The 27,604-nt window shown below is 45.4% G+C and overlaps 1 long non-coding RNA gene across 7 annotated transcripts in view; it reads left to right on the top strand.

Moving 5' to 3' along the window:
- Window positions 1-27,604, top strand: part of LOC103159135 — a 70,251-nt gene that overhangs the window by 14,181 nt on the left and 28,466 nt on the right. For 2 of the 7 annotated variants that reach the window (XR_004768736.1, XR_004768735.1), the window contains exons 3-4: window positions 557-681; window positions 23,823-23,876. This is a non-coding gene — a long non-coding RNA (uncharacterized LOC103159135). Of the gene's footprint in view, window positions 1-556; window positions 691-23,822; window positions 23,877-25,799; window positions 26,431-27,604 lie in introns of those variants that run through there. The other 5 variants (XR_004768734.1, XR_003481586.2, XR_004768732.1 and 2 more) reach the window with 4 other exon arrangements.

The raw sequence follows: 27,604 nt of genomic DNA, 5'->3' as shown, positions 1-27,604 counted from the left end.
TGGCATCCCTGCTTTAAGATTCTGGACCTTGAAAACTGTCACACTTTGCAGAGACACTGAGGGAGAGAGAACTACAGAGTTCCCACAGGGGTCAGGAAGTACCAGCATTCCATGTCTCCACCTGGGACCTCATGAGGGAGCCCATTATGAATTTCCTAAAAACAGCCCCAGAAGGTTCTGGGAGAAAGAATAGGACCTACTCTGGGCTACCTCATCCTCTCAAGGGGATAAGCTTCAAATTCAGACTATAAAAAAAGCTCAGGTCAGGTGGCCTTTCTTCCTGGCCCCTTGCCACTCTTGGGGGTATGGCAGACTGCAGGGCCACCTCCCTGTGGGTGGTCTTTATTGTTCTTGTGGTAGTTAAATGTTAATCTTATTTTTTCCTTTATCACTGAGTGCTTATCCATTGAGGACATGGCAGACTGCAGGTCCACTTCCCTGTGTGTGGTCTTTATTCTTCTTGTGATATTTAAATGTTAATCTTATTTTTTGCTTTCTCGCTGAATACAGTGTCCATATTAATAACCCTCTGCCTTTTTCATTGTTTTCCCATTAGCACTACAATGAACCTGATGTAAGTCACATCTGTCTGTAAGTCACATGACTTACAGAGGCCATTTTATGAATTTGGTCCATGTCAGCATCTTCTCCAGGACCGACAAATGACTCTGCAGCCTGTTGGTGTGTATGGTATGATATCACATTCTATAAATATAGATGCATTTTCATTTTACAACAGGTTTTCAAAGTATTTGGCATAGTTAAAATGTTTTAAATTGATGGTGTCACTTAAACCCATCAGAATATAATTTTAATGTCTTTATTATATTCCAGCATATGGATATATCAGTTTATTTAGCTATCTAAACGCTACTAGTCATTTAGAGTGCTCTGGGTTCAATGTACAGAATTTCAACAAAAAGCTGGATAATGTGTGTGGGGGGTGTGCCCACATGCGAGTGTGTTCACATGTGAGCAAGTGGTCACAAATGTGCATATGTGGAGGTCACGGGAGGTGACCTGGACCAGGTGTTCTGCTTTGTCACTCTCCATCCTCTCACTGTTTTGCAGCTATGCTGGCTCGCCAGAGAGCCCCCACAGCTCTGTCTCTGTGCTTAAGTTGCAGGTGTACAGCCTGGCTCTTACAGAGATGCATGCTGGGAATCCAAACCCAGTTTCCTGTGCCGTGCTCAGAGTGCTCCTACCCAGGGAGCTGTCTCCCCAGCCCGATGATAGAATATTTTAAGGCTTCAGGAAAACTGGAGTTTGGCTTTGCTCTATCTCTGTCCCCACGTCCATCAACATCGAGTAGCATGAAGCCTTCGACAAGCACATGGCCCACTGTCTACACAGACGAACTAGATTTTCTTAATGTAAAAGCAAACACTATTTTTACCCACTTTTGGTTGAATTTTCAAAGAGCAATCTGTTTGATCGTTGTTGACTTTAAAGACATTTTCTTGTCTTAAACTATTTACATTAAGGGTAGAAACTACCTTAAATTCAACAGACTCTTCCAAACAAATGAACTCTCTTTGGATGGTGTCCATCTGTTTGGCAATTGCCTATTCTTACATGATTAAGCCTGTCCACTTTTGTCTTATTGTTTTCCCGCTGTTTGATCTTAGATGGTGCCCTGGTTTGAATGAGAATGCCCCCCCAAAGTCTCTGACATGTAGTTTCCAGTGGTGGCACTCAAGCTGTCCCACAGTGGGTGTTTCCATTCTCTGGGATGACTGAAATGGAAGAGAGTCTACTGTGTGCTTTATCATCACAATACCCCCTGAGATAGTAGGATTTAATCTCGGAGGAGTCAACTCCACCCATCAAAACAGTATCTAGTGAGAGCTCATCACAACACAGTCCCTCGGCTGAGAACATGGGATAGAGGCATGATAAGCATATCTGCCAGAGTAGAAGATCACACCGCCACTACCATCACACACACACACACGCACGCACGCACGCACGCACGCACGCACGCACGGACACAGAGGTCCTCAGATGAAACAATGAGCAGTTCGCTCCCAGCCCTGGCTTTTAGCTGTACCTTTAGAGAAAACAGTAGGACTGTTAATATAACAACCAGTCCCACACTAAAGATGGGGGCACAAGAGCTAAAGAGATCATCTGATCTCTACAGGAAGTGGCTGCCCTGAGGCTGGAGCTCAGGTGATCACTAGTTCTTGTGTGGGCTCTAGGTTCCAGCTCAAAGCTGGCCTTGGGCCTTATAGTGCTGCGCTTGCTAAGGAGTTGCTGAACTTGGAGTTTCAGTTAGAAATCTCATGCTTCCTGTATCTAGTTCCTTGCTGGAACAACGTGATGCTTTAGACACACCTTTCCTGATGCGTGTGACTCTTATCTCGTATCCTGTGAGACAATAGCTGGAGTGTGACTGCAAGATTACCAAATGGTCACTTTCCATAAACAAAATCCATCAGCCTTGCTCTGTCCTGCCACGAGAGTTTAGCTTGAGCTGACTCCAGGGGAATTCTGTTGTCAATCAAGTTTGTGGCACTCATCAGACAGGTCCCTGGTGGTATTTATAGATGGCCTTGCTAAACGGGTGTGTACTTGGTTTTCTGGCTATAACTGATCCTGCCTGAGGCATTTTGATTGAGTTGTGTGCTTTTATATTCCCAGTATCTGGTCTCCCTTATCTAGTCAATAGCACCTTGATTTTCCTTTGGGGACCCAGCGTCTTCTATTTCTACCATCTCTAAATGTATGCTATAATATGAACGTGACACACTCAACCCAGACCAATTAGATTCTTTAGACATTTGAACATCAAGCCAAATAGCTCAAGGCCAGACATTGGCTGGGACTTCAATGGGAAATACCCATGATTCAAGCCACCCATCCGCCATTATTTTTAAAGTGCTTTATTTTATTTATTTGCTTGTTTTGGGGGTATAGAGCTTCTCTGCAAACCCCTGGCTGTCCTGGAACTTGCTTTGTAGACCAGATTGGCTTTGAACTTAGAGATCCATCTGCCTCTGCCTCTTCCTGCCTCTGGAGTGCTGGGATTAAAGCTGTGTACCACCATGCCCAGACCTATTTTATTTTTTAATTAAAATAGGTTACAACAGTTCCCTCTCCCTCTCCAGCCTCTCCCACTCTCTCTTAAATTTATGAACTCTTTTTCTTTAATAATTATTGTTACATATATAAGCATGTATCTATGTACATATATATATATATATATATATATATATATATATATATATAAATATATGTTAGTTGCCAGTAGCTCTTCATCTATGGGTGGGGCTATCTAATTATCACTTTATGTAACTTTATGAAATATTTTAATCATGAATTTTACATATAAAACTAAGGGATTTCAGAATAGCATTTATTATAGTATTTTATTCATACACCATCATTTGCATATTTCTATTTACAAGGGTCAAACTGTAAAGTGTGGAAGGAGATGTTTCTTGTACACGACATTCAGAATGGTTATCTGAAAGTGAACGTTCAAAGGTTGGCCGTGGATGTAAATGACATGCCCAGCTTGTCACAGCAGCTCCACTGCTTAGCCAGGATGATAATCTCTAGCAGTGGTTCTCAACCTGTGCGTCACAACCCCTTTAGGAGTCAACAGACTCTTTCACAGGGGTTGCCTAAGGCCACTAGAAGACACAGATATTTACATTATGATTCATAACAGTAGCACAATTGCAATTATGAAATAGCAACAAAAAATTTTAAAGGGCACAGTGTTACAAAGGTTGAGAACCACTAATCTATAGCATCACCCAATCCTTGACCTACAGAAAACAGAGAAACCAGGAAGGGTGTTACAATAGGCAGAGAGTCAACTGATCTGGCCTGTCATTGTAGGTCAAGGCCAAAGTCACAACTGCATGCCACACTCTGTCCCAAAGGTAAATTTCAGGGCATCCTGAATATTTAATGCCTAATTAAGTCTAATGTTTTAACTGAAACAAAAATTTTGTCATACAATAGTTATTCTTTACCTATGTGTATAAATATTCTATCACCTGTATGCGTACATATGAACATAGGTATCTTACCTATCTACCTTCCTATAAATCACACACCCACACACACATCCTCTTCTCACTGTAGTTTACCTATCTATCTCCTTCTCTATACATCACACACACACACACACACACACACACACACACACACACACACACACACACACTTCCTCTTCTCACTGTGGTTTATCTACCTGTCTACCTTCCTATACAATACACACACACACACACACACACACACACACACACACACACACACACACACCTCTGCTCTACATCCCATATTCCATTAACACCAATCAAGGTTGGGCCACCAGGTTTCCAGTTCCCTGGGGGGCACATGCTAAAGCGGGGTTCCATTCATTGCTTTCAAACACCCTATGAAAGAGAAGGTGAAGCCCCTGGCTCACCACAAACCCAGCCAGAGTCACGGGAAAGCTTCATCCTTCCTTTTCCTGAGTTGCTTCCTCTGCACATTCTGAACCAGTACCTACTAGGGGGTTCTGGGAACCTGCTAACCTATTGCGTGATAATAAGAATACCAAGATGCTCATTCCCAGCATGCTGGCTTTGGGTAAGCAGGGTGCATTATGGAAGCAGAAGGATGGACATCTGTGATGTCTTTTTTAACTCTCAATTTGACAAACACCTAGGGTCACCTGAGAAGAGACTCCCCAGAGTGAGGCATTGTCCAGATGAGGTTGGCCTGTGGGTTTGTCTGTGGAGGACGGTCTTGCTTGCTTATATTGATAAAGGCAAAACCAACATGGAAGTAAGTTGTACTTACTCCAGAGTTTTGAGCCATGAACTGTGGAGAACAGGATGAACATAGGAAGCTAGCTGAACACCAGCCTGCTGGGTTCATTTCTCTCTGCACGCCACTGTGACTGTGATGTGATTAGCTGTTTTATTCCTGTTGCCTTCACTTTTCCACAGTGAAGGACTTTAACATGGAAATATAAGCTCAACTAAATACCATTTCTCTCCTAAATTGCTTTTTATCAGAGTATCCTATCATAGCAATAGAAAGAAAACTAGAATGAATAACTCTCCTTCCTGGACAGCTAACTCTATTCTGCTGGAGAACTGGAGAAATGAGAGGTAAAGGATGTTCAGGGGGACCCTGAGCAGTGAGTAGGGAGGAAATGCCAGGCAGAAGTGCTAACAGCTAGGAATGAGAACGTGTGTTGACTGTACTGATCCCCAGCTACTCAGGTCTCTGTGACCTTGGCAATGCTTCAGAAGGGAAGAAGGGGTAAATTGGGTTGCCTCTTACCCAGGCTGGGGATCTGCATGGGAAGCAGGTTTTGAGTGGGACTTGGATAACTGGTTGACCATTACATCTGGGAGAGCTCTGGTGGGTCATCCCAAGCTATAATCCCCAAGAATGACAGCCTCCTTAGAGATAATCTCAACAGAGACTCTAGATGCCCTGGAAGTAATGCCACTGGAAGTCTCTACAACAAAGGTCCCCGTTTCTTGTTAACTAGAGAATTGAAAAAACACATTCGAACAGTAGAATAGTGGAAGGTTGTATGCTGTGGCATGCAGATACACTTCAAGGGACCCAAGGGCTCCATTGAGAAGCTCAAGAAACAAGTTTACTTCTAGAACTTTCTGTTAGGGGTCCTAGGAGAGGAGGAATTTGTTCCTAGGGTTTGGTTGTTTTCTGCTCAGATAAATTCTTGATTGCAGATGGAAACTCAGGCTTCTGTACAGGCATGGGTCATATATCCTTAATTTGAACCATAGAGATGCCTTGTCATACACAGGGATAAGATGGTAAATAAGGTAGAGTTTGTCCCTAAAAGAACACAGGCTGCCTTCCTGAGCATTACAGAAGTTTCTGTCCTGCCTAGTCCTGTGGCCATTTGGTCCCAAATAAACACCTTTTAATCTCCTTGAGCATAAGACTTGGCCCCAATAATACATCTCCTGGTGCTCCTTTTTTTCCTTTAATCTGTACAATTTGTATTTCGTTTTGTCCCCTTGCTCCTTTTTATCGTAGATCTGTGTAAGAGTGATCACTAGTAATCGTGGGACACAGTCAACACTGTCTTGAAATCTTCTCTGTCACTGATGTCAGTCCAAACAAAACTCTTCAGTTTAGCCTCAGGAAGATTCTTTGGACAAAGGCAAAAAGCAACCACATTTTTCTTTTGCCAAAATATCACAAGAATATTCCTCATGCCAGCTGCTAATATTCTTCCCCTTTGAAACCTCTTGAGAACTGGACCTCGATATTACAAATCACTCTCAGAACTGCTGTCTTCCATGCTCTTGATGGTCCATTAAGCCCTGCTTAAAGCATTCAACTGCCTTCTAGTCCAAAGTCTCAAAGTCTTCTTCATTCCTCCAACAAACAGCACGATCAGGCCTGTCACATCAATCCCCCACTCCTGGTACCAGTTTCTGTCTTAGTTGCTGTTCTATTGCTGTGGGAACACCATGACTAAGGCAATTCTATAAAAAAAAGAAAGCATTTATGTTACGGATTGTTCTTCACGCTAGTCTGGTTCTGTAGCCACCTTGCCCCAAATGAACTCAGAGACTTACGTTAATTAAAATACTGTTGGTCAATGACTAGGGCTTCTATTGGCTAGCTCTGTCTTAATTATTAACCCATAACTACTAATCTATGTATTTCCACGTGGTCTTGGCTTACCAGAGAATGCCGGACCTACAACTCCTTTGCCTGCTACATTGAGACTGTTTTGGTGGGCTCTCCTGCCTACCTTTCCCAGACTTCTCCTCCTCTCCCAGTCCTGCCAATCTTACTGCCTCATTGGCCATTGGCCCAACAGTATTATAATTACCATAAGTTTCTGAGTGTTCATTTGGGGCAAGGAGGCTATGGAACCAGACTGATGGGAAGAACAACCTGTAACAATAATTAATATACTGTTTCGTGTATTATTTGGGGGCTCTGAGGTCGCTGCAGAACCAGGTGGGAATCCCGTAACACATTTAGTGGGAGGCTTGCTTACAATTTTAGAGAATTATTTCATGACCATCATAACATGAAGCAGACAGAAATGGAGCTGAAATAGTAGCTGAGCATTTTAAATACTGATCCATAGGCAGAGAGAAAGAATAGACCCAGCATGGGATTCTGAAACCTCAAAACCTGCTCCCAGTGGCACACTCCCTCCAGCAAGTCCACACCTCCTAATCCTTTCCAAACAGTTCCACTAACTGGAGACCAAACATTCAAACGGTTGAGCTTTTGGGGCTATACTCATTCCAACCACCACAGCTTACCTCATTTGTGCTGTAAGCGCTGTCTGAAGAGCAGTGGCAAGGGACCCCTTGATCCTGCATCTCAGTCCCTGCTCACACTTCTGTGGCTTCCTCCTATTCTCACCATGTTTGTTATCACAGTCTGTCTTTCCTCACAGCTGTCCACCTGGTCTTGCCCCAGCCCCTCCTGTCTGCCTCACCAGTGGCCTCCTGGGACGGGTTGAGGGAGATTTGCCAAGGATACCAGGGACCACATGCTGACTGTTCCACATATGGTGAATCAGTGAGGAAGTGGCTAATTAATCACCAGAAAGTTCTTCCCAAACAAATCTATAAAGGGACGACAACCACACACTGCCCCATGGCCATACTGGTTCCTGGTGGTGAACAGATGGCTTCGGCCAGTGACAGTGACTGTTTGAAATAGCCCAGTCGGCTGTTTATTATCAGCATCCACAATGATTAGACACCATGATTCATCCACATGGAAAGATGTCATCCACATGAATAATGAGACCCATTTGTCTATAAGCACAGCTCTTTGGGACTCAGTGATGTCATGTTAAAAGATTCCTACCCAGTAGAAGGGGGGGTTGGAAAGGAGGTAAAGACCACTATCTACAGGGCAAAAGGGGGTGTCGAGATGTTCTCATCTTCACAGTTACTTCAATAGCCTGATTCTGATCCGTGTTCCTTGTCTGAAATTGTCATGTCTTCATACCTCCACATCCAGCTCAAGGCCTGGCTGCTGACTGGGTACATGACATGCCAGCCTGTCTGATGTGTTTGGTCCCTGAACTCAAAGTCTGGTACCCATACAGCACTAGAGAGAGCTGGGCAGGGTAAGGCCTCAAAAAAACAAAACAAACAAAACAAAAAAAACAAAAAAAAAAAACCAAAAAGCAAAAAACAAACAAACAAACCAGACTTTGGCAAGAACAGGACATCCCAGGACACATTTCAGATTACAATTAATGCACATATCTACACAGAAGCCTATGCATGCCCTCACTACATGGCAGAAGAAAGAAGTGCTGTGTACTGTGATCCAGCTGGTGACAGGCTTGCATCCGATGTCCTAGCGAATGGCAAGAATGAATCAATTTTTATGGAATAGAGGCTTATTTAGCTCACATTTCTAGAAGCTAAGAAGTCTAAGAGCTCACAGAAGCTCAGTGCTTATCCTCTTCAAGGGCCACACACTTCATCTCAATACAGCATAGAGGGGGTATCACAGGTGAAACAGAGCCAGGAGGCCAGCTCAGGTCTCTCTTACAAAGCCACTGATGTCATCACTGGGCCCGTTGTCAAGATCTCATCTGTTCCTAAAATTAGGTCCAAATACCACCACATGTGACCAGGAACTTTTGCAACACAGGAACTTTTGAAGGGAACATTCAAATTACATACACAGATACTAAAATTCAAGAATCAAGCTAGTGAATGGTAAATGATGGGACCCTCCAGCCCACTGTTGGAGCCGGAGCTTAGAAATGATCACGAGGTGAGTAAAGGATCCACTGACCCAGCGTCAGAGCAAGAAATGGCACTGTGAACTCAAGATTGTCCCTGTGGAGACAGATGCACATGGCAATAAGAACAGACATCCACACACAGTTCACACATGTTCATTTCTAGACTGCTCTCGAATGGCACTCTGGTGGCTGCAAGCACTTCCAGGCCCCAGATACTGGTTCTATCATTTTATGATCAAAGAAACCAAAACTCTTAAAGAATTTGCAGTTGTACTTTTTTGGCAGGACCTACCTCCAGCCTGCAAATAATGACATGGAGATTTATTATTAATTATGAAAGCTTAGCCTTAGCCTAGGCTTGTTCTCAACTAGCTTTTACAACTTAACCCATTTCTATAAATCTACTTTCTGCCATGTGTTGTTATCTTTCTCTCATCCCACACCTCCCATTTCCTCCATGCCTGGCTGGCAACTCCATCTTCCTTCTTCCCAGAGTCCTCTCTGTTCCCAGAAGTCCCTCCTAACCATTTCCTGCCTAGCTATTGTTCATTCGTCTCCTTGTTACACTCATCACAGCAACATATCTTCACACAGTGCACAAATATCTCACAACAAGAATTGGCTGATTCCAGGGCTGGAGCAAGAAACATAAAGATGGACATGGAGCATCTGGTAAGAGCAGAGAGTCAGGATCTGCCCTCTGCAGGTGACTGAGTGACTGATGACCACACATGCCAGTTGCCTGGTGTCAGATGCATCACTGCAGTGCAAGGCCCTGGCATTGAGATGATATGAGATCCAGGTATACAAGACCCTTCTGTGCTGTCTTGTATCTTTTCTGCAAATCTGAAACACATCTATCATAAAAACAAAGTGTGGCAAAAAGTCCCTCATGGCCTCCATTGCTTCCAACTCTGCTTTTTTCCTGTCACTTCATCAGCTTCCTCCCTCCCTGGATGACTGTGTCCATCACATGACTCTGACTGTTGTCCCTCCTGTGTCCATCTTCCCAGTTCTCCTGGCTCTCCAAAGCTCTTGGTGTGCCCATGGCTCTTCTTAGATTACTCTTTCTTAGGGCCTGAGTTCACACCACTTCAGGGAGGTGATCTGGCCCTAGCCAGATTGTCACATGCCCAACCTCTCAGTGCGGTCACATTCACTCACTCAGACATGCATACCCACACAGGTAAACCTGCATGCCCACATACATGCACACACGCATACACAGTGTGCATGTAAATACTCACACACCTGCACACTCACAAACACATGCACACACACACACACACACACACACACACACACACACACACACACATTCACATCTGCACACTGATACCTATTTGCATATCTCATGTGCATGCATGGACACACAAACACATACACACAAACACATACACACACACACACACACACACACACACACACACACACACACACGCACAATTCCCTGCCTCTCTCATGCTCACACTATACTTTCCCACATACCTTCTACTTATCATCACACTATCACTGTGTTTAACAGGCTGGCTGGTGATACGGCTCTCCAAAAAATATTGATGACTTCTGAGGAAAGTGTGTCCCCTACATGAGATAAGTGCCCACCCCAGGGTCTAACAATGGTGGGTGATTGGCATACATTTGCTGAAGCATGTAGCTGTAGTGGCATCTTGCTTTGCCAGTGAACTGGAGGTGGTGGCAGCATCCTATGGGTGTGGCTTCAGGTGTGCAGATGTAGCCCTTTACAAAGAAGAGCAGGTTAGCTGGTTAGCACTCTTGGGTTGCAGTGAGAGCATCAGAAGGGCAGAGATTGTGTCTTCTGGAGCAGGAGTAGTGCTGCAGTTATTTACTATTACTTGTGTGAGTTCTTCCCAAATAAATACCTATGTATCACTTACCTTGAGTCTGCTGGACTCATTTAAACCCTACCTTCACGTAGCTGAGTGGATTATTCAACTGTCTGCTACAGCAGTCATCAACATTAACAGTTACCACAAAACCATATACCAAGGTGTTCCTCACCAAGGAGCCTACTGGGAACATCTCCAACCAACAATAAAGCAACCCATCCCTGGAAGAGGGCAAGCCACCAGTGATGGGTGATGGCACCACCCTGGGGTGGCCACAGCCACTACATGTTCTGATGGCTGTTGGGGGAGCTGTATTTCAGTGGCTGCTGGTGAAGTCTTGCTTCTGTCTCATGCATCTTTGGAAGGGAAGCAAAGGTAAACTACACCACAGCTCCAACCTTCCTAGGATCGTTTCCACAAAGCTGATGGAAAGGAGGAGCCATGCCTGGCCTGGATACCTCCTATCCATCTCTGGGCCCAAGCACAGGATACTCAAGACTAAAAAAGCAGACAAGCCAGAGTCCAGCAGTAAGTCAGTCTCCCATCCTGGGGGTTGGCTTCCGTCTACCTAGGGGTAGCGCAGAGGTGATCTGGCTCTCCCTCACTGGATTGCCTGTGCACCTCTTTTGTGTTTCATGATACAGTGCTAGACACACCAGGATTTTTTGTGTGATAATTAAGATTGTTATTGAGTTCATGACCTTGGTGAGCTCCCAACAGTCATGGAGTCTAAGTGGCTCTTGTCTGTCCCGCTGGACACTGTAAACCCTGACCACTGCTTTCAAACATTGTACCCATAGAAATGGAACCCTCTTCATCCCCACAAGAGCACAAGTCAAATAGGCTTTCTTTACAGCCCTAGTCAGCCTCCAGAACATTTTCCAGATGTTTTATTAGACCTTCTTTAAGTTATCTCCATAGCCCTCACTGTGTGCTTGGTAGTCCTTAAGTGGAGGTGGCCATTTGATAACTGGTTCCAGGTTAGATTAAGTAACCAAGCTTTGTGTGTGCTTATTGCTTTGCTCACCATACTGAGCCATCAGCGAGTGGGGGCTGTCTGTGGCCCTCTGAAAGCCTAGCACAGGCTGGCACAGAGGCACCACTTACAGCGTGTCTAACTCACAGGGTCCTACTGCCTTTTCCTCCTCTCTGGTTCCCTGAAAAGCAACCACAGTTCGTGGAGTTACCCACCCAGAAAAAAGAGACCCCCAACTCACTTCCTATGTTTAGACTGTGGGACTCCTCAGGCTCCAGGCTGGAAGGTCGACCTCCCCTCCCCCGCCGTGTCTTTTTCCTGAACACACTTGCGCTCGCAGATACTGAGCAAAGTTTTGTGCCACACATGAATGGCTGAACGACTATGAAAGCCTTCCCACCACTCATTACAGTTTCAGATGACTCCTCCCATAACTACCACCAGACTGAAAGCTCCTTCTCAGGCCCTGCAGAACCTTCTGTCCCACCAGCCACAGGCAGGTCTCTGACTGAGGAGGGAAGACAGCAATCCAAAATGAAGCTGAAGAGAAGAGGGTCATGAGGGAATCACAGGATAATCGGTTCATTCCTCTAAGATCTGCCAGGCAGGGGCCACAGGCGAAGACCATGCAAACACATATTTAGCAACATCCATATATGTGTGTTTGTTTTTGACATGCTCTTGTGCAGCCCAAGCTGGCCTTGAACTTGCTATATAGCTGAGGATGGCCTTGAACTCTTGACCCTCCTGCTTCTACCTTTCAACTGCTTGAACTGCAGGCACACGCCTCCAAGCCTGGTTAATTTGGTATTTTTTTCACTAAAATATCTTTCACAAGTTTTTGGACTTGAGAAACAACTAAAGTAGACCCCACTGGGGACTCACCAGGGGATTTTCTGCATATACAAATGACCCAGTTCAGCAGGCATTCAGACAGCCACTGATCTGCCAGAAAGAGTCTTTGTAAGTGAAGGTGAGGGAGGGATGGAGGAGTGAGAAGATAGAAGTGTCCAGGAGTGTCTGCCTGTGTCTCAGGGATCCAGAGCTCCCAGCATCATCCACCTATGCCTAGACTAGGTACCAGCTCCCCCACCCCACATGTCTTCAGCAGGCATCTGATAGATGTTAAACTCAAAGGCTGGTCCAGAGAGGGGCTGTGAGCTGTGCTGGTGCAGTCGGCCATCCCTAAGCAGATCATTAATGTATCCAACAAATATTTATTGACCAGAAAATGGCTACTTAGAGAACTCTTTGGACTTGAAACCTCCTCATATATCTATTCTCAGCCCCTCTCTCTCTCTCTCTCTCTCTCTCTCTCTCTCTCTCTCTCTCTCCTCTTTCTCCTCTCTCTCGGTCCCTTGCCCTTCATAAAACATTGGAAAGAAAAGGTCCTCGGGGTTTGCAGGTGACATGGGAGGGGAGAAGACAGCGAGGTGGCAGCTATAAAGAGATGCTCCAATTCTGCACAGAGTAGAGGAAGTTGACTGGCCAAGGAGAGAGATGGAGTGAGGGCTCAGGGGACCACACCTCCGAGGTCCTCAATTCAGAGGAAATGAACTGTTTTACTATAGCTGAGTTCTACAGTGGTCTACAGGGTTGTAATGGCGTAATGACCAATATCCTTGGGAGTTTCATTACCCAGCGACTCTGTGTCCTTCTCAGCTGTTTCTGGCGAGCCTGTAACATGGCAGCCTCTCGAGTTTCTTTCCCTGGCCCTCTGTGATTTGATCCTTCTGATTAATTGTTCCCCATCTACCCTTCAGACTTTAGCTGCAGACACGCCTGTGCTGTTCTGGATTAGCAAACCAAACAACCAAGCTTCATTAAGGTCCGCCTAACCCAAAAGCAGATTCTCAGCAAGACCCCCTGGGTACAGATCAGGGACTTTGGAATATCTCTTTGTATTGTTCAGCATCTCACCACCTGCCCTCCCTTTTCTTTACCAGCATCCAAAAAGTGAGGCCGTAGGAGAGAAGTGTCTGGGTAACAGAGTGCCAGACTTGATATTTCCTTACAGTAAGAAAAAAAAAAAAGGAGCCATGACTTGTCTAGGAAATATAGGCACACAAGGCAGCATACAGCTGGAACATCTGGCCATATAAAACTAAAAATAACACCCCATAAAATACATTTTATTCATTTATTTTGACAGCTGAGACGCACTTTCCATTACTCATGGCTCCATGGGTCTCAGTGGGGTGAAAGCCTCTTTTTATATGTTGCAGAAAACTACTGGCATCTTGGCTGGCAGGTCCCGCCCCTTGCCCTTCTCCTTGCAGGTCAAGGGTCCGGGAACCTGCACACCTCTGCTCACAGAGCAGCTGCTGCTTAGAAGTCCCCTGCCCCTTTGCTCACTGCTGACCCATTTCTCCCCTGGATTTCAGAGTTGACTCCGTGAGCACTGAAGGATGAGGATTTGGTTTGTTGCTTATTGTGTCCTGTCCTTGATGCTCCCAGTCACTGTGACAGTTAATATCCATTACCAGCGTATTAGGATCTGGAATCACCCAGGAGACAAGTTTCTGGAGACTTCTTACACAGAGAGAGTTTCTAGTTGAGGGAAGACCACCTTAAATGTGGGCGGTGCCGTCACATGGGCTGAAGTCTCAGACTGGATATAAAAGAGAAAGCTAGCTGAGCATCAATCGCCATTCATCTCTACCCTGCTTCCTGACTGTGCATACAATGCACAGTCATGGGGGAATCTGGACCCTCCCACATCAGTGACTAATTAGGAAAATGCCCTAACGTCTTACCTACAGCCCATCTTATGGAGGCAGTTTGTCATTTGTGGCTCCTTCCTCTCAGATCACTCACCTTGTGTCTTGGCATAAATACTGCCCAGGACACCCATCTCCAGGAATTGCAATTCTATTTAATCTCCCTTCCCAGCTCCCTGGCAAGGAACATCATAGTCAGTTGCTTTGAATGTCCATGCTGCTCCCATGATCACTGGCAGGGCCAAGGTGAAAGCAACACTCTTGGTCATAGTTTGGAAACTTTACCTGCTACCAAGAAATGTGTGAATAATGAATACCCATGGAGACTTAGCAAGGGGCAAAGTCCTGGTGTGTGTGTGTGTGTGTGAGAGAGAGAGAGAGAGAGAGAGAGAGAGAGAGAGAGAGAGAGAGAGAGAGAGAGAGAGATATGGCAACATGGCAGAGAGCAGAGCCAGGTTCCTCAGCCACTAGCCTTGAGCCGGGAAGGAGTCCATTTCCACTGCCCTGAGAAAGGTGTTTGTCCATTATCTCCCTACTTGTTCCCCAACTAGCTTTAAACCAGGTACACCTGAGGAAGGACACTCCAGAGGTTTCTATGAAGCTTGAGTCTGCTGTTTTACTTCACCACTTTAAAAAAGAGCCTTAATGATTTCCTTTCTACTTTGATGATGTGTGTCTGTGCACATGAGTGCAGTGCCAAAAGAGACTGATAGAGAGCGCCATATCCCCCTAAAAAGGTGGAGTCAAAGGCACTTGAGAGCCACCTGAGGTGGGTGTTGGAAACTGAACTCAGGTCTTCTGCAAGAGCAGTGTGTGCTCTTAACCAGCAAGCTATCCTTCCAGGCCCTTCATAAAGTTCTTAAAGGACAAACAGGCAAAAGGTCTAACTAGGTACACTTAGGAAGATTTATGAGCTTATAAATGCTCTTCTTTATGTAGTCTTGAGCAAGGTCAATGCCATTTAGGTGGTGTTTTGTTTAATAGCCTTGAGACCTTTACAGGGAGAAAGATAAAGATGATCTCATGCATAAAGAGAAAAATTCTATTTTTAACTTAGTTTCAGAGCATTTCCCGCCTTTGCTGCACCTGATTTAATGGATTCCACATTTGTAGCTCTACCCAAGAAGGTATTTCTTGACTCAACCTCATAGGCTGTGGTCGGCTCACTGGGTGGAGGTTTAGGCTTTGGGATTCACCTTGTGGATTTATCTCCATTTCAGTACCTGTTGTGGGCTGAATATCCAAGACAGAAGTGATGGATAAAGTGTGCAGTGTCTTTGAGGTGGTCTGAAGGGTGTTGATATCAGTGTCCCTGTCATAAGGACCACTGCAAAGCTATTTAGACTGTATGTGTGCCTGTGTGTGTGTGTGTGTGTGTGTGTGTGTGTGTGTGTGTGTATGTATGTATGTGTGTGTGTGTGTGTGTGTGTGTGTGTGTGTGTGTGTGTGTGTGTGTGTGTATGTGTGTATGTGTATGTGTGTGTGTGTGTGTGTGTATGTGTGTGTGTGCCTGTGTGTGGTGTGTGTGTGTGTGTGTGTGTGTGTGTGTGTGTGTGTTGTCTGACAGAGACAGTTATCCATCAAATACTGTGGAAATAACATGTGTGTATGAGTATATTATGCATGTGTGTATGCACATGTGTGTAATAGAGAAAGACACAATCATAAAAGCGGTAGGGATAACAAAACTTTATGTGAAACTAAAAGTATGTGAGGGTGTGGAAAGTGTTTTCCCATTTTTAAATTATTGTTTATTTTTAATCTTATTTTTTTTCCTTTTTCACTTTCTGTGGGGTACACTACAAGAGTGAGGGGCAGACAGGAAGGGGCTGGGAGATGAGCAGGACAGGGGTGCATGATGTGAAATTCCAAAAAAATATCAAATTTTCAAAACCTGATAAATCCTATTATCTTTCCATTCTGCCTTCGTCGCCCTGCCTAACACTGTCTCTCCTCGGCCCCACTCCCAAAAGAAAGTAAGAAAAGTGCATCCTTGCGCAGCCTTCCCTGGGTGGTCTCTGGAACTCTCACACTGGCTCCACCCTCTGCTTCTGTCTCTTATAATAAATCCATAAGGCAGCACCAATCAGCTATTAATCTGTCCCTCTGAGAGCATGCTCTACTTAAGCTAGATCTTTCAAATTCGTAATTCCTTCATCTGAAGATATTTTTTGATACTCAGGTACTTCCTGGTATGTGGCACTTGGGTTTGACATGTTTGGAACAGGCTGACCAGTCAGACAGGCAATTCAGTCTTCACTGGCTGTCCACTACCTAGACTGGCTGGAGTCACCAATCTATTTCCAGGGATTGGATTCTGCCCCATCCTTGTCTTTTAAGGTAGTTAAAATGGAGAAATAGTCTTTATTATCACAAGACTCACGTGCTGGGAAGTAGCTAATACTTTGTACAGAGAACATTCCAGATCTCCCCAGGGGAACCTTAGGAAGTTTGCATTTAGGAGGCTAAGCTTGACCCATGAACACCTTGACTTTTCTTGGCCCTATGAGTAACAGTAGGACAGGCAAACCAAGCAGCCTGGAAGGTTCTCAAGGCCCTCAGTGCCAGAGAGAAAACAACACTTGAAGTCCACTTTTTAGAGCAAGTATTTCCCAGAAGCCTGCTCATATTTGCTGCTACAACCCAGTTGAGTTTTCCAGGAAGAAGAAAAGTCAGCTGCTATAGGGAGGCAGTGTCTGCAGTAGGCTGCTCAGTGAGCCCTCGTTCTTCTCGCTGCCCAGTTTTGCTTCTAGAATAACACAACTCTGGGGGCCAGGACTGCAGGTCCTCTGTGTGTGACCCTATGAAGGATGAGGGACCAGCGATGACTTCAGGGATATTGAAGAAATGGGAATGCTTTCTGTGAAGTGCCTTTGGGTATGTGGTACACAGTGTTCATGCTGTGCATGCTCTGGCATGAGGGAGTAGCTGGCCAATCACAGCTAATGTTTCAAAATCCCGGGGTCTGGTGTTGTACCGCCACCCCCTCGTTTTCCACATCACAGGACACTTGGCATATATATGAGAGGCCTTTCTCTGTGGCTGTAAATCTTGCACGCAGGCAGTTTCAGAATAGAATGTTCTAGGCTTTTATAAAGCAGAGCTCATAAATACACAGTGTGTGTGTTCTGAAGATGTGTTCAGTCCATTCACAGGGAGCTAGAATGGAGAGCAGTTCAAAGAAGAGGTGACTGTGTGATCAGTGGGAGAAGAATGCTGAGTTCAGGCAGCCAGAAACAAAATTAGCAATGGCCTGGGACCAAAAGCTAATCAGTTAATTAGTAACATGTGGGCTTGATTAGCATTTCTACTGGACAGAAATGCTTTGTGACTTATCACTCATCTACACGGGTTGACCCCACATTGCTTCTATTAAATCAATTTTTAAAATTTCTCTTAGCACTTCAGATAGACCTTAGATGGCCTTGTCAGATTGTCTGACAGTTCCAGGGTGGCACCGAAAGGCCATTCAGTCATTTCCTGCCTCTTTTCTAAGCTTTAGCTATTGCTTCTGTGTGTGGAGTGTGTGTGTGTGTGTGTGTGTGTGTGTGTGTGTGTGTGTGTGTGCAAATGTGTCTATGCATGTGTGTATGCCTATGCATGTATATGTATGTGTGCCAAGTTTGTACGTCTATGTATGCGTATCTTTATCTATGCATGTATATGGTTATGTGTATTTGTGTGCGTGTGTGTGTCTATGTGTCTATGCATGTATATGCATGTATGTGTCTGTGTTTATGCATATACTTGTGTATTGCAAATGTGTGCATGTGCAAATGTGTCTATGTGTCTATGATACATATGTGAATGTATCTATGCAAGTATATGTATGTGCATTTGTGTGTGACTAAGTGTATGTGTCTATATATGTCTATGCATGTATATGTGTGTATGTACATATGTATGTGCGTGTGTATATGTGTGGATTATGTATGTGTGAATATGTGTGTGTGTGTGTGTGTGTGTGTGTGTGTGTTTGTATATATGCAGGTTGAGTGTGTACAGGGACTCAAGACCAGAGGCCAACCATCAGTCTCTTTTTTTAGGTGCCATCTGCTTTGGGTTTTGAGACAGGGTATCTCATTGGCCTGGAGCTTACTGATTCAGTCAGGCTGGCTGGTCAATGAGCCTCAGGAATCCTCCTGTCGCTGGCTCCCCAGCACTGGGATTGCAGGTTGCAGGTCACCATGGCTTGCTTTCATCACATGGGTTCTAGGTCTTCATATGTGTGGAGTGTCTCTTAACACTCCTCCCGTCAGTGGGTGGGATCCCTGTGAGCCTCCAACCTTCAGCTCCGTGCAGATGCAACAATGCTGGCAGACTTCTGATTCAGCATCACCGGGGACTGTTGTTGAGAATACTTGCTTGGTCCCTCGATGTTTGCTGTCACTATGTGGTGTTTGCAGGACCTGACCTACAGGGTTTGTCAAAGCTTTCTCATGCCTGAGTTCAATCTCTATCGGAGATATCCGCAGAATGGATGCCTTGATTTCATTTCCCCATAAATCTTCAGTAAGTCAGGGAATGGTGGGGCATTCTGCTTCCTATTTCATGATCTAACTAATATACACAGTTCTTTCAAAGGAGAGGAGGATGTGGACACACCAAAAACAGCTGAAATATGAGCACTGAGAGGAGGATGTTCCCTAGGAACACCTGCCCACAATGGGACCAGGAGCCCAGCTGCCCAGGCACTGTGTACAAGGGCAGAGGCTTTCCTGTTCACAATGGCCTTGCCAAAAGAAACCCAGTTAAAATGCAAATGGAGGGGCAGCCCAAGAGTGTAGGAGCCCCTGAAATCACAGAGTCTAAAAGACAGCCTTTCAGAGCCTCTGTTCAAATTGCAAATGGCCTTCCTTTGTTCCTTGGGCCTGGGAGACAGTGGGAATTATTCCTGCCCTGAAAGCTGCCTTTCCTCTCCCCAGACACAGAAATCAACTCAGTTTTAAAGTGCAAAGCACACATTTTGTTTAATGGTGTTCGCCAGGATGACGATGGCAGAAAAAGCAAATTCCAGAGGTTTCTCTACTTTCGCAGGCATCATCTAGGGCCCCCACAATGTTCTCAACCAATTTTTTTTCCTCAGAGGCCTGAGATTCCCACTCATTCCTTTATATCAACTTTGTAAGCATAATAAACGTCCCAGAGTTCCCAAGAACTCGGATGTGTCCACAAAATTCCCTGGTGGCTCACAAGAGTGACTCCATGTCAAATGGGCCATGTAAGTCTAAACACTGGTGGTTTCTTACGACTCTTTAACACTTTTTTCACTATGAGGGTCTTAGAATTCCACCCAGGAGATATGATGGTCATTGCCCAAAACTTAATAACCAAACTCTAAGCCCCTTCTGTTTCTCCAAGGTGTAGACACCTGGGGCAATTCATGCAGTGTAGCTCAGGAGAAGTTCCTTCCCAGTGACAAACAGAGCAGAGCACTGACAGCAACCACAGCCAGGACCAGTGTCCTCAGGGGCTAGAATCACTTTGGAGGTCCTTGGGGATCCTGCAATGGTCCTGGAGCCACCTTATTGCTGACCCCTCTCTGGAAGACCCAGAAAAAATGGTGAAAAGTAGTCTTTGTCTTGCAAGGAAATACGAGCATATGACACATTTCATTTCCAGGAAAGCAGGAAGCTGTGGATGAACAGATGAGGCTTCACAGGACTAGGTATTAATATTAAATATAATTTATTTCAGGGAAAAGTCACTTAGAGAAAAAACAGATGGCTGCCACACCGGGTGCTCTTCTGTGGCCCGCCCGGAAGCTCTGGGATCCAGGCTCCAGATTTAGTCCTCTCTTCCTTCATGTCCTCACCTGTGATCACGCCCAAATGGGTGTGGTCAGTGCTACAGATGTGGGCAGGTGGATATCACACTACAGGAAGCACATTCTCAGGAGGCCCTGTTCTTTCCTGATGTCTTTTTCTTTGGAAGTAGCACAGGTTGGATTTTCAGGATAGGGAATGTATGCATCCCTGACTTGAGGAAATCTATTACAGCTGAACACAAGAAGGCCCAGACATAAACCTGCCCTCTGCCCAAAATTGGTTATAAAGAGCAATGAGAAGTAGAAAAGAAAAGTGCCCTTGGGGATATTTAAAAGATTTATTTTATTTATATGTGTGTGTGTGTGTGTGTGTGTGTGTGTGTGTGTGTGTGTGTGTGTGTGTGTATGGGGAATGTGTACTGAGTGCAGTACTCATGGAGGGCAGAAGAGGGCGCTGGTTCCCCCAAAGCTGGAGTTACAGGCAGTTGTAAGCCTCCGCGTGCTGGAAACCGGCCATCTTTCCAATCCCCTCCCCACACTGGGCTTTAGCTAGAGTCAGGTGTCCCTCCTAGGCAGGCAAGGCAAAGGCTGTCACTTCTCCCTATGCTCAAGGAAGTGAGGAGGCATTGACCTAGTTCCCCCTCCTAGGGAAACACTAGGGCCAGAGTGGCTCTTTGCTTTGTTGCTCCTACTGGTTTCCAGTCTCAGCCACCGCCCCTCGTCACAAGGGTCACTCAGGATGGGCCCATTCCTAGACATCCACTGTCCCCGCAGCCAGCCAGCCCAGGTTCTGGGTCTCAGAGAATTCTGTGAACACTCAGTCACCTTTCCAACTATTGCTGTGAGATTCAGCCAGGACCCTGGGCTAGCCGGGATGGGAAACCGACCTTGTGACTGCCTGGTGTCCTTTATCACTTGGTGACTCAGGACCTCAGTCTATAGCAGAAACAGTATGTTTTAATTTCTGTCTAATTCGTTTGACTCTGCCTCCATTGGCTTACTCGCCACACTGCAGAGAATTGAGTCCCGTTCTTATCGCTCCATCCATGCTTCTGGGCTTACACATCACGCTCCCCCACGGAGAAAACAGCCTGGGATATCCAATCCATCTTGTGTGTGGCCCTGTGGCTCTCTGCCTTGTGTTCTGTGAACCTGGAAGCCTTGGCCAAGAAGGAGGATCCAGTTCTAGCACCCCCAACCTCTTACATATACCCACCACCCAGAAGAAATTCTGGCTTGTTTTTAGGAATGCAAACAGGAATGAAGCATGGAGCCTTGACCCCAAACCACAGGCCTTTGACCTATTCTCAATACATAAGAAAGAAAACATGGTATCTTTTTAACTTCCTACCCTGCAGCATTTGGCCTCATTTTCCAATGACAATGGAAGAGGTGGCAATGTCACCTTTCATAGATCTGAGGAAGCTTAACTATGTCCCTGGAGCTGGGAAGCAGAAAGAGCCACCCATTCTTGGAATTGACCAAAAATGCACAAATTCGGGTTTCCTGTAAAATACAGCAAAATCAACCACAGCTATGCTGTGGGTGGCAAGAAGATGGTAGAGTCAGACCACCTGGAGGAGCTGTGCCTGGTGGTCTGAGTCACCCCTCGTGCTCCCTCCCACATCACTCTGCATTTTGGGACTCTAGCCCCTGCAGGCTCTGAGCCCACAGATATGGTGGGTTTTGCCTCTGCTGCTGAGATCCATGGGAAACCTGGCCTGTGGGTTAGGTCAAGCACAGCAATGGTGTCTTCATTTTTCCATAGGGCAGCTCCTTTCAGGGAAGCCCACCCTTGTTCCTGTTTCTTAGCAGGCAATCTTGATTGCTAGGCTCCGGTTTCAGACTCTTCCCATCCCTACAAAGGTGGCAGCTACTTCCTAATGCTGTGGACACTAAGGCTGCCTTGATGCCCTGTGTTAGGCTTTTCAGTTCTTCTAACCCAAGATGTTCTCATAGTTAACTGTTCTCTTCCTCAGAACTTTGGAGAACTGTTTTTCTCCTACTGGATCCTATCTAGCTGCCTACCACTGTGTTTGGGGCCGGGGGGTGGGGTGGGGGGGGACGCTTTGTCCTGTAGCTCTGTTCTCTCAGCTGGAAAGACGGTAAAAACAGCTTCATCCTTGTGACTTGATGCCTGACAGAAGCAACTGTGTGGAGGAAGGGTTGGTTTTCACTCCTTTTCCAGAGAAAGTAGTCCATTGTGGTGCACAAAGCCTTGTGTGTGTGTGTGTGTGTGTGTGTGTGTGTGTGTGTGTGTGTGTGTGTGTGTGTGTTGGGGTAGGGGGATCTCCAGTCTTGCAGGAAGCTTCGACAGAGGCTCCCTACAAAGCATAAGATAAGGAGCCCAGGAAGTCAGGCCAGCAGCAGAGGCAAGTACAGCTGCAGCACGACCTGCTGGGGACCAAGTGTCCAAACACATGAGACTGTGGGGGACATCCCACTTCCAAATCATTGCATAGGGTAACGATCATGTCTGCCTGGGCTGGGGGAGTTGTTTGGCTCCTATGAGACGACACTTGGAACTTGTTGCTTGGAAATCACTTAATTCATTTAGCAAATCACACAGTCACTGGAAAGCAGGCCTTGTGGAGAGCCTGATACCAGACTGAAGGGTGGTTGTAGGTCATCTCTAGACTTCTAATTAACAGATTAAAACATAGAGTGGAGGAGTGGGCTCCTTTTAAAATCATCCTCCAACCCTTCTGGAAAGAGGCAGAGTTTCCTTTTGCTCTTAGTCAATCTTGAAAATATCCGTAACACTTGGAGCATCCAAGTCCAAGTAAGGCAGACGCAGGCCACAGATGTGCAGAGGTGGGATTCCACAGCGTTGCTCTGTTTACATGGAATTTATTTTTATAGTCCAATTCTACTGAGGGCAAACAGCACCAGTGTTCCATTTCAGGAGGCGATAAAAAGTTCCTTAAACAATTAATTCATTTAAGTGAAAAAAAATTAACTTAGGAAAACATAGCAGTTACCCTCATGCTCAGATGACCTCAGTTCAGGGATTTCTGCAGTTCTCTGGGTTTAGCTGTCCAAATCTGGGCAAAACACAACAAAGATGTGTCTACCTTTGAGGAGAGTGTGCTTCTCAGCCAAGGTCAACAGGAATAATGTGACAGAATATAATTAAAGAGCAAGTAACTTGTCACAGATGCAAATTCCATAAAAGTTCAAAGATGTGTGGGCTGGAGGGTGTTAGGGGAGGGGATGCGGTGTAGAATTCTTGGTGACAGACACAGGTGCGGCAGAGGAAGCACTATATCCTGGGACATTGTGACAGAGAGAGGGCTGGTGTGATAAAAATGGGTTTTGGGTTCTTGGGGCAGAATCCCAGGTTGGGTCAGTGAACTTTTGGGGTTAAGGAACGTGAAGACAAGTTAAAGGTAGGAAGTGGGGAGTCTGCATCAATGAGCAATGTGTTCCCGGGGTGTAGGAGCCTTTCCAGGGTCATTTTTGTCAGCAGTGCTGAGGTGCCCACGGGCTGAGCCCATGCCAGAGAAAGACAGAGCATCTACAGGCAGACACTGCCATTAGTGTGACGCTGAGTCCTCAGTCAAGGCACACCTCCGTGAGAGGCTTTTCCAGGGCCAGAGAGAGGGCTGGCCCAGGAAGAAAGACAGAGCTGACTCATGGTGGATGAGAAGAATCAGAGGACTAGCTTCTCCTGCAGACTTCACAACCCGGAGAGGTAACAAAGCTGCCAAAAGCTGGCAGAAGTGGGTTCCTTGCAGAGCACACCTGTGAAACTGAAGTTTGCTTTCCCTTCTTTCTGCAGGAGTCCTCCATGTTGCTGGTAGGACGGGGTGCGGTGGACATGTTTGCATTGGAGGTAAGCTAAAAGTCCAAAGAGATAACTAGAAAACACACCTGTGAATCCCAACATGGGAAAGGACCATGAAATACCTCTACAATTAAGTCATTGCACACACCAGCCAGGTCACCCAAGCTCTCTCAACTAGAGACTGGGGTAAAGGGTATGTCCCAGCAAACCACACACATATATGTGGTCCTTATGGGAATTGCTTCATTTTAAAGTTTTGTGTTTCTGATTTTAATTGACACATAACTGTGCAGGCTTATGGGACACAGAACACCATTTTAATACATACATCAATGTGAAGTGAGCAGTTGAGGTCGTTTCACACTTTCTTCATATCAAACATTTTTTGGTTACTTTCTAGTTAGAACATATGCAGTTTTTTTTCATAAGAAACTCCTTTGAAAAACATAACCAACTATTACAAAGTATGATCAGCCTACAGTAAACACAACACATGGAATTGTTTTTGCTCCATATGCATTGACCAACTTCTCCCCATGCCCACTCAGACTCTGGTAACCACTACACCTATAAGATTGGCAGTTTTAGATTCCACAAATACGTGAGATTGTGCAGTGTTTTGTATTTGTGTTCTTGTCTTTATTTCACTTACCATGACTATCTCCAGGTGAGAGTGTGTTTTTTTGTTTGTTTGTTTTTAGGGCGGAATAGTATACAGCCATGAATGTATTCCACACTTTCTTTATCCACCCATACCTTGTTTATTGTTACAATATTGTACTATATATGGCATAAGTGAATTATAAGACAAACATAAAAGGATGTCCTTCTCTTCATTCTCACTGCCACTGACTGTGTTGGGCATCCGTTCTCATTAGCAGCAGCAATCCGATCTCCCCCACTCTTTAGAAGTTGGGCACACACACTCTCACTGTGCAGCATTAATAAAGAGATAATGGCTACAGAACAAATTCCCTTCTGCCCCAGGAGTTGAAGAGGAGACAAATTCTAGGGCTTATAAAACCCACACTGGTGTCCACTATATACTACAACCAGGTCTTAAGGAGAAATACACTTAGTCATGTCATAGGGGACAGATTTGAACAGAGGACAATTGGCCCAAGGACAAAGCCACCTCAGCAGAGTCTTTGGACATTTCATTCAGGGACAGCTTCTCCCAGGCACTGGCATGGGACCACAGGACTCAGTGTTCCCAGATGCATGCTTTAAAATAGGTGCTTTTCCTTGAGATTCAGAGGGCTTTTCCATCTGGAAAAAAACAAAAACAAAAACAAAAACAAAAACCTCCAAACTCATCTCTGATGGTTGAAATTATTTAGAGAGAAGCATGAGCCATCTTGACTGTGAACTCAACAAGCTGTCTGTAACAGATGGTTTCATCACCCTTTACCAAAATACAGGGGAAACAGAGTTAAAGCTGCACTGGCTTGCTTCACTCCTGGCTAGCTTTGCCAGAACAGCCCATGATCTGGATACAGGGCATATGTTGCAGAGGTGGGTCATAGACCCCAGGTGAGGACTCTAAATTGCTCTCTTATTTTCTATGGCCTCATATTTTGTGGCTTCTACCTACTACTGGGAATCCCAGGCCTTACCCAAGTTCACCTACAGGCTAAAGCAGGATAAACTCTTGCACTGTGGGCTGAGGTCACTGGGGCTGATGGACTATGTCTGCAACCTAGAGAAGACTTGCTGCCCTTCCCACTCCTCACGGGTCATGGCACCATCTGTTTAGAGTTGGTGTGCCAGGTGATGTGGAGTATATATGTGAAGAACTGTGAGGAGGGCCTTGGATCCACCAAACATAGGAGGGTATGAGGATGTCAGGAGAGGAAAGGGGCATCCTTGGTAATGATGCTGAGATTACAGGTGTCAATTCAGGCAGACAGGACTTTAGTTACTCTCAACATTGATATTAACTATCGCTGTGTCTGTATATCACCATCCTAGTCATTGCTGCCATAATCCCCATGATCATCATAGTCACCATCAACATCACAATCATTGTCATCATAGTCACCATCATCATCATCATCATCATCACCACCACAGTTATCATCACCATTACCATCATAGTCAGTGCCATCATGGTCACCATTGCCATCATCGTCATCCCAGTATCACCATCATCATCACCATCACCATTGAAGTCATTAACATCATAGTATCATTATCATCATCACTGTCATCATCACCACCATCATCATCATCATAGTCATCATTACGAGAATCGAACCTTCATAATTGCTATCCCCATCACAATCGCCGTCATCATCATCGTCATTGTTACCATCATCATCACTGACACCATCATCATCACCGTCATAATTACCATCACCATCACAGTCATCATCACCATTAGAGTTATTATCTTCATGACCTTCACCACCATCTACACCATCACAATCACCATCATTCCTGAAAAAGAGAAACAAAAAAGGAACGGACATCACTGTTCCTAGGTATGGTGGGAGAAGAAGGTTTATTGTAGATAAAAGGGAGAGTGTAGGCAGAGACAGAGACATCTGGGAGAGTCCAGAGTGGACATGACCCTGAGCTGGGCCATGTGGGGGAGGGGGAGGGGAGTGTGGAGAGGGGAGGAAGGGTTGAGCCAGACCAAGAGGCCAGGAAAGTAAAGAGGTAAAAAGATCAAGTAACCAAAATAGTTGGGTTATCTAGGGAAAGGCAGCTGACGGAAGGGCAGCCCAGCCCCTGGGCTGGAAAATTCAGGCTAGTGGGTTGGGTACTACACCCTGTAACAGGTAGGGACTGAGGGATGCTGGGAGAACCTGGCAGCCAGGTCCACTTTGATATGTTAAATAGGTACTTAAGCCTTTTGTCCTGGGATTAAGACCTAGCAATCCCTAGTGTCATTATCATAATTATTATCATCACTTGCCCTTGGAGACTTGGAGTTAGCGCCTTTGATACATTCATCTTACTTTCCCAATTAAAAGTGTTCTTGTGCAAACTACAAGCACTGCCAATAGAGGAAAACATTACCCAGGTTTGCACCCACCCACGGCAAGTCCCTGAGAGAACACGCTAGGGCCTAAGAATGGCTTTCACAGTGGTGAGTATGTGAACACAGGCTGTTTAATGCACGCCCCAACCCCGGGATCAGAGTCTTCTCACCATGAGTATTGTTCTGGTCTGAAATTGTGTGGAAAACACCAGACTTTGCCAATTGGTTGATTCAGCAGACAGTTTTTAGATGCCTCTTGTATTCTAGGTGTTCTTGTGATTTTCTACTCTAGGTGATGGAGAAGGATATCACAGAGGTAAATAGACAAAGAAGGAAGCTAGTACTTTGCTGTTTTAGATGCTGGTGCAAGGGGTTGGTGGGATGGCTCAGTGGTTAAGAACATACACTGCTCTTGTGGGTAATCAGAGTCCAGTTCCCAGTATCTAGTGGGGATCTGATGCCCTAGGCCTCTGTGGGAATCTGTACCCAGGTGAGCATACCCATATACAGACATATACACATACACATCATGAGTAATGATAAATTATTGGGGACAGTGAGATTCTTCAGTTTGTTTTCTGTCTGCCAAGTCAGGTTGCCCATACATTTCCTAAGCTGACTACTGAGTCAGCAAACATGTACAGACTAGCTATGTATGCTCAGTAATGGAAATGAACAAGTGTAGTCACTTAAATAAGAGTTCTAGAAGATTTGAGGTGGAGTGAGGAGGAAGAAATGAAAGTGCATGAACTTTTGAATGTCCCCAGGGTCTCTATCAGTCCCTACTCTG

This window comes from Cricetulus griseus, chromosome 2 (genome assembly GCF_003668045.3).
Source record: "Cricetulus griseus strain 17A/GY chromosome 2, alternate assembly CriGri-PICRH-1.0, whole genome shotgun sequence".
In the NCBI taxonomy this organism is placed as follows: Eukaryota; Metazoa; Chordata; class Mammalia; order Rodentia; family Cricetidae; genus Cricetulus; species Cricetulus griseus.
Note: the sequence above shows the minus strand (reverse complement) of the source record. Positions and strands in the feature narration are given on the sequence as shown.